Source organism: Oratosquilla oratoria, chromosome 29, assembly GCF_046742065.1.
Source record: "Oratosquilla oratoria isolate Oo_2021 chromosome 29, ASM4674206v1, whole genome shotgun sequence".
NCBI classification, from domain to species: Eukaryota; Metazoa; Arthropoda; class Malacostraca; order Stomatopoda; family Squillidae; genus Oratosquilla; species Oratosquilla oratoria.
In genome coordinates this window covers 45,421,250-45,428,749 of record NC_134805.1, presented here as the reverse complement: position 1 = coordinate 45,428,749, position 7,500 = coordinate 45,421,250, and positions in this window count along the sequence as shown.

Sequence of the window (7,500 nt, the reverse complement as noted above, 5' to 3'; positions counted from 1 at the left end):
GAGTTCGTATATGACCGATCCATGGGTAATGCTGTGAACTTACACGCACACACATTGCGTGTGTATGTGTACACAGACATGACAGAATTGAATAGACACCAAGAAAAATGTATATCTGCTCTTATATAATGCTTAATGTTATGCAAATTTACCTAATATGTTATATTTACCTAGATTTATGTTTCAGAATCCATACAAGATTAATTTAGCATGCCGCGAACCAAAGGAGCAGTAGACCTATCTGAATTTGAGCGAGGTCGTATTGTGGGTCAACATGAAGGTGGACTTGGTCAACGCAAAACATCTGAAAATTTGTCAATACCCCTTTCTACTATTAGTAGAGTGATCGTACATTTAACCAGAGAGGACAAGAAGGGCACAAAACCTCATTCAGGCCGTCCCGGGCCCTCAGAAAGAACCTTGCGTCTTGTCAAAAGAAATGTCGAGAGGGATCCACATTCCAAAGCCCCTGACATAGTAGCACAAGCTGATGTCAGTCCCAGAACAGCTGTCAGGTATTTCCACAACCGGGGTTACTATGGCAGAGCTGCAAGAAGGAAACCACTCCTTTGTCCAGCCAATATCAAGCGTAGAAAGGATTGGGCTATTGAGATGGTGGAGAGACCTGTGGCCTTTTAAAGCACTGTCATTTTTTCTGATGGGTCACGATTAGCATTATTTTCTGACAGTGGAAGAGTGTGGGTCTGGAGACTCTGCATTTAAGAGTTTGACCTCAAAAGACTACAGCCAACAGTGAAACATGGGGGCATTTCAATAATGCTGTGGGGTGCAATTTGGAGTGATGGTTGATCAGAGCTTGTGGAGTGTCAAGAAAACATCAATTCAGGCAAATATGTTTCTATATTAAAGGAAGGACTCATTCTAATATTCTCCAGTGGTAGAATGAGTAAAAATGTCTTCCTATTTATGGAAGATGGAGCTCCTTGTCACACTGCTCAAGCAACACAAAATTGGTTGAGCCAAAATGGGATCAGGAAACTTCCATGGCCAAATCAGCCCCCGGATATGAACCCTATTGAACACCTCTGGGGCATATTAGACCGACAACTTCGTAAAAAGAACAGGAAGCCATCTTCAAAGCCCGAACTCTTAGGATTACTACGGGAAACATGGCAACTAATCACTAGCATGCCTTGAAGGGTCCTTGCATTGAAAAAAGCAAAGAGGATGTCAACCAAGTATTAGTTATTCACATTGTGACCATTTATAAGCACTTTAATTGTATCAATTGCTTGTTTAATAAATTAAACGATTTCTCTTGGTGTCTATTCAATTCTTTCATGTCTGTGTGTAAACACTGTATATATATATATATATATATATATATATATAAATATATGAATATATATGTATATATATATATATGCATATATATACATACATATATATGTGTGTGTGTGTGTGTGTGTGTGTGTGTGTGTGTGTGTGTGTGTGTGTGTGTGTGTGTGTGTGTGTGTGTGTGTGTATGTGTGTGTGTGTTGAGACATTCTGACAGGTTGACGTAAGTGGAGTAGGAAATACAGGAGTTTTAGTCTGAGTTTATTCCTGACTAGTTTCGTAGGTATGCTTTGAAAAAGCATACATGCGAAATTAGTCAGGAATAAAATCAGACTAAGGTTCCTGTGTTTCATATAACACTTAGTTATATACATATATATATATATACATATATATATATGTATATATATATCTATATATATATGTATATATATATATATTTATAAATATATATGTATACATATATATATATATATATATACAGTATACATATATATATAAATATATATATATATGTATATATATATATATATATATATATAGGAAGGAGTGTAGAAAAAAAATTGGGAAGGATTCGAACGGGCAACCTTCAGGACGTAAGTCGTTCACGCTAACCACCATTTCCTTTTTTTTTTTTTTTTTCTTCTTCTTCTTTTTTTCAAAACAGGAAAATTGTTTCTATGACTTCACTACAGAAGGGTCAGAACAGGATCACCTTTTCAGCCTAGGCCTACACTCCCCGCCTAGCCCCCCGCTGGGGGGAAATAGGTCTTAAGCAAAGTGAAGGATTTTCGTAAATGAGCTTTATTCTCTCAATAGTTTAGATTCAAAATTGCTTTTCCTGCGTCTGGGGTCTCCCGCTGCGATGTCCGTTTCTTTAAGATAAGAACGACTTCAAAATGCAAGGGAAAAACGACCTTAAAAATGGGTAGAATAAGGTCGTAGAGACCTGGACTGGTCAGTTACCTCCCGCTGTTCGCCTTCAGGTGAGGAATTCGTATTGTTTAGTAATTTGACCCTTAAGCTGAGGTTACTTTGTTACTCAAATTCCCTACCCGGCCACTGCCCAGCGAGCATCTCAGTTCCGAGGACGAATCTCCCAAGACGTAGAGGCCAAACGAATTTCGTCATTATCGACAAGCCGTAAGGGCCATAATAGCTCGTAAATCTGGCTTCGAGCGAGCCATTCTCGACTCTATCGACCGTCGAGATGGTCGGAAATCGCTTGGCGCGCCGGCTTCCCGCCGAGATGCCCCGCCCTTAATTGCCGAAGAACAATGGAAAGGTGTCAAGCGTGAAATTATAATTGCTAGTTTCGTGGTCCCGAGAGTTTGAACTCCTGGCCAATGACTGTGACTTTAGCTTATTTGAACGCTTTTTTTTTTAAATACATAAAAACAGGAGCACACTGGCAATAAAACGGTTATAAGATACTTGCATTTATTTTTCTTATTTTTTTAAGTAATCTTTAAACAAAAAATGTTGTTAGGAGTTTTTAAATTGAAGTCGAAGTTTAAACCGACACATCGAAACACTGTTTACATAGCGTCCGAGGGAACAAAGGACTGGTGTGAAAGAGGCGGGACGAAACAGCGGGGTTCCAGCATGACCAGGGAGGGCTCGGAGGGGGTGGGAGGAGGTGATTTTAGCTGGAGATATGCTATGAATGGCAGGAGGAGGAGGAGGCAGACGGAGTACTCGGATCTGGAGGCGAGAATTGACAGATCTCATGCGTTCCGAGGTGGTGGCGTCTTATCGAAAGTGAATTGATTTTTTTTTTTTTTTTTTTTTTTTTTTTTTTTGCGGCCAGCACTGATTGAATGAGTAATACATTTTGTTATTATTTATTCATCTATTCTGTTTTTTATTATTATCATTATTATTATTTTGCATATTCTCACCAATTCGGGGTACACGCCAGAGAGAGCGTTGACCTAGTAATTCAATAGTAACGAATTATTTTGAATCAAAGGATTTTCTAAAAGAGTTTTTTCTATTTATTTATTATTTGTTAATTTGTCTGTTTATTCTTTCATTTATTCATCTGTTTATTTATTCTTATTTTTGTTTTTTGTCCAGTGAAATTCTCCATAAGTAGAATAATTGCCTAGAGAGCTAGTCAATAGTGTAACATGAGGTAAGGAACATTCACCATGTACGACTGAAGCTGACCTTTGTTCTGTATGATCGGACTGCTGAGACAAGTTACCAGTGGCTGTCGGACGCGAACAGGGTCAACGGTATGCCGAAACCAATATGCCATACTCGACCAATCACTCTTCCTCCCTTCTGTCATGCAGTCGTCAGTAATTCACGTCAGTTTTTTTATTACCTCTACATCGGTGTTTTCAACCAGACGTCCGCAGAAGCATACCAAGAGTTCCGCATTGATATCCACGGATTTCTTTTATTCTGTTTTTAGCCCTAGCCAGACGAGCGGGTTGGCCGCCGCGGGTGCAAAGCGGGTCAGCCGCCGCGGAACCGCTTTATATTGATTCCTATGTATAAACCTCTCGTCTGACATAGCCAGGCGGGCTGGCCGCGGCGGTTTCAAGTGGGGAAATGCGTCTCACCCGCCGCGGTCAGGCGGGTAGACCGCCCGTGTGACATCAGCCTTTGTGTCATGTTTGCTCAATGAAAACTATCACCAAACCCTGTGAAAAGAAAACCTTTTCTTAGAAATGTAAAATCAACATATTCTGTCTAATCCCGTATCAAAGGGTCCCCTGAATGTTAAGTCAATGAAAGGGGTCAACAAAGCTTGAAATTTTGAAAAACTGACCGATATTGCTTTTTAACCACAACATTTTCTCCTCCCTCCCTCCCTCCCTCCCCCGCTCTCTCTCTCTCTCTCTCTCTCTCTCTCTCTCTCTCTCTCTCTCTCTCTCTCTCTCTCTCTCTCTCTCTCTCTCTCTCTCTCTCTCTCTCTCTCTCTCTCTCTCTCTCTCTCTCTCTCTCTCTCTCTCTCCTTCCATTTTAATGCAATTTCTTACATTTCCTAATTTCCAATTTTTTTTCTTAGATCATAGCGGGGGTTATAGAGTGATTGTGGATTTTGCGTTTCAGACATACAGGCCGCATCACATTATATTTCTATACAATTCGTTTTCCAACTAATTATAGTGTATTTTAACTTAATTTTCGTAATAGTTATTCATCTTTGTTCAATATTTTCTTTGAACTTTGGAGTTTAACAATGCCTTGGATCTATTCTTATTCACTTTCAAAACTAAGTTGAGACTTTTCTTGTTCATATCATTCAACATATCTTGCACATTTCCTTCTGTTTCTTACAGGAGAATAGCTTCTTTCTTAAGATTCAGATAAAGTATTCTTTATTATTGGTTCAACCATTTTACTTTTCAGATCACTTTTCTGAAATTTCAGTTCGAAGCGACCTGTAAATATTTTGGGTGAGTATATTCTACAATGACGTATTTTTATTATTATATTTTAGTTAATAGTTTGTTTAATTTTTATTTATTATAGAATTTGGTTTATTCTATTCATTTAATATACTATATTTTTATTTATTATACTTATGTATTATTATTTATTGTTATTTGTTTATTCTGTTTATCTATTCTATTTCATTTTCATTCTATATTTTATTTTTCTATTTGTGTATATATTTCTATCTACTTATGATTTATCATGTAGCTGTTAATTTAGCTGTTTACTCGTTCATCGATTTATCTATTTGCAATTCTATTTAATATATTTACTTATCTATTCATGAATACATATTTTTATCTTATTTCATTTTAATCTTATTTTATTTTATTTTTTCATTTATTCATTTACTATTATTACTTCTTTATTTACATGAAGTCGGATAACAGAAGTATCTTTCGCATAAATGTTATGTAAAGATCTTATATTGTGTTCGTTTGACCCAGTTTGGGTGTATACGTAGTTTAGCATTGCCGTTTGTTCCAACGAGTCAATGGCCTTTTCCTAATCCATAAAAACTAAACATAAAGGTATGTGGTATTCTCCTCCCGTTATTGATAAGATTGCCCAGTTCAGTTCTCTATACACAAGATTTCTTTTAATTATATCACTTGTTAACCTATCCCCCTCCCCCCCCTCTCTCTCTCTCTCTCTCTCTCTCTCTCTCTCTCTCTCTCTCTCTCTCTCTCTCTCTCTCTCTCTCTCTCTCTCTCTCTCTCTCTCTCTCTCTCTCTCTCTCGAACTTCTGATATTTACTAAATTGCTCTATTTCATCAGATTTGGAATCTATTTTTCATTTCTGTCTCAAGTCCGCTCGTGTTCTCGCTAATCCTCACAAAGCATATTTCCTTCTTGAAGACGATTTCATTTCTCTCGGCTCTGAAATTCAATTCGTCTGTGCAATCCTCCGTTCAATAGAAGGTGATGAGCCTACGGCAGGAGGCGCTTACTAGCTACGGCCAAAGCCGTCACTTTCGTCCAATACAGTTAGGGCAGGTAACAGTCATCGCTGGTAATCGGAGGGGAGTGCGGGATTTGAACCTAAAGCTAACACCAACATGAGACCAACACGCCTCTGATTACCCCATCAACCCATTAAACTCCGATGACAAGATGTCTTGTCATTTGGTCAAATAAAACAAAAAATCATAAAACACCAAAATGTTTGATCAAACACCAGAAAAATATGACGTCAGTAGTCCTCGCTTCGCTCGCAGCGAAGCGAGGACTGACGTCATATTTTTCTGGTGTTTGATCAAACATTTTGGTGTTTTATGATTTTTTGTTTTATTTGACCAAATGACAAGACATCTTGTCATCGGAGTTTAATGGGTTAGTGCATCTCCATTTTATAGTTGTTTCCTATATTTACCTCATTCGTCGCAATGGCCACAATATTAGTAATTCTAGGGAAGCATTGTGGCTAAACAGATCAGTTCATTGTCTGAAGGCAAGAAGCTAGACAAGAGTTTCCCAACTTTTTTCCGATCATAGCACTCCTTGTTGTCATGTCTAAGCAGTCCAGCACCCCTATCTTGTTATTAGAAGGATGAAAGTGAAGTGTACTGCTTGATGATTTACTTTCTTGATTCCTTAGAGCTGAAACAAATTGACAATATTGTTTGTAGAGGAAATAAGAACACCCTAGAAAAATAAAATGGCATGGAAAAAGTCAAATATGTACAACTAGGTAATCAACGATACATATATCAATGTGATTTTTGTGTGCGTCATTCCCAGCACCCCAGGTTGGGAAACGCAGAGCAAGATGGATGTCAGTTCGAATCCCATTTGAGTCAACACGTGGCGGTAATAGGACACGTTATCTGACCGGCGCAAATGAGAAATAAATAAATAAGTAAATAAATAAATATATAAATAGATAAAAAAAAAATACAAGTACATAGAAATAAAACAGGAATAAGTAAAGCTATCAATAAAAACGGAAAAATAAATTCATAGATAGATAAAAATAAAAAAAAATTATAAATAAATTAATTAGTAAATAAAACTAAATAGATTTGTTAAATAGATAAATGACTGTTGACGCTGCAATGTAGTTACCACACAGAATTGTTCTTCCTTTCCAAGATGTATTTCTGGAACCCCACCCTCCCGAAGGCCCCCAAAGCCCCCCAAAACCCCCAAAGCCCCCCAAAACCCCTAAGTCCGTCCCCAAAGACGCCAAGTCCCCCTTAAGACCCCAAGTCCCACTAAAACCCCCAAAAGCCCCCAAGCACCCCAAACCCCCTAAAGCCCCCAGAGCCCCCAAGTCACCCCTAAATCCACCAAACACCCCAAACACCCAAAGCCCCCAAAGCCTCCAAGTCCCCCAAAGCCCCCAAGTCCCCCAAAGCCCCCCCCAAGTCCCCCAAAGCCCCTTAGTCCGACACACCCCCCAAGTCCCCCACAGCCCCCAAGTCTCCCAAAACCACCAAGTCCCCCCAAAGCCCCAAGTCCCCCAAAGCCTCGAAAACACCCGAAACCCCTCCAAAGCTCCCAAAGCTCTCCAAAGCCCCCAACCCCCCCCCAAACCCCCTAACCCCCAAACCCCCAGGGACACCGAGGCCGAAAAATGGCATCATGGCGGCGGGAACGGGAAAAGTCTAACGTGGGAGTAAAAGGTTCGTACAAATAGCCCCCCTCCCCCCCCCATCAGTTTAACAGAATTGTTTGGCGCCAGCCAGATTATAAAATGTATAAGTCAGTTACCGTAGTGAAAGGCTCAAGATCTGCTTAACTTAGTTG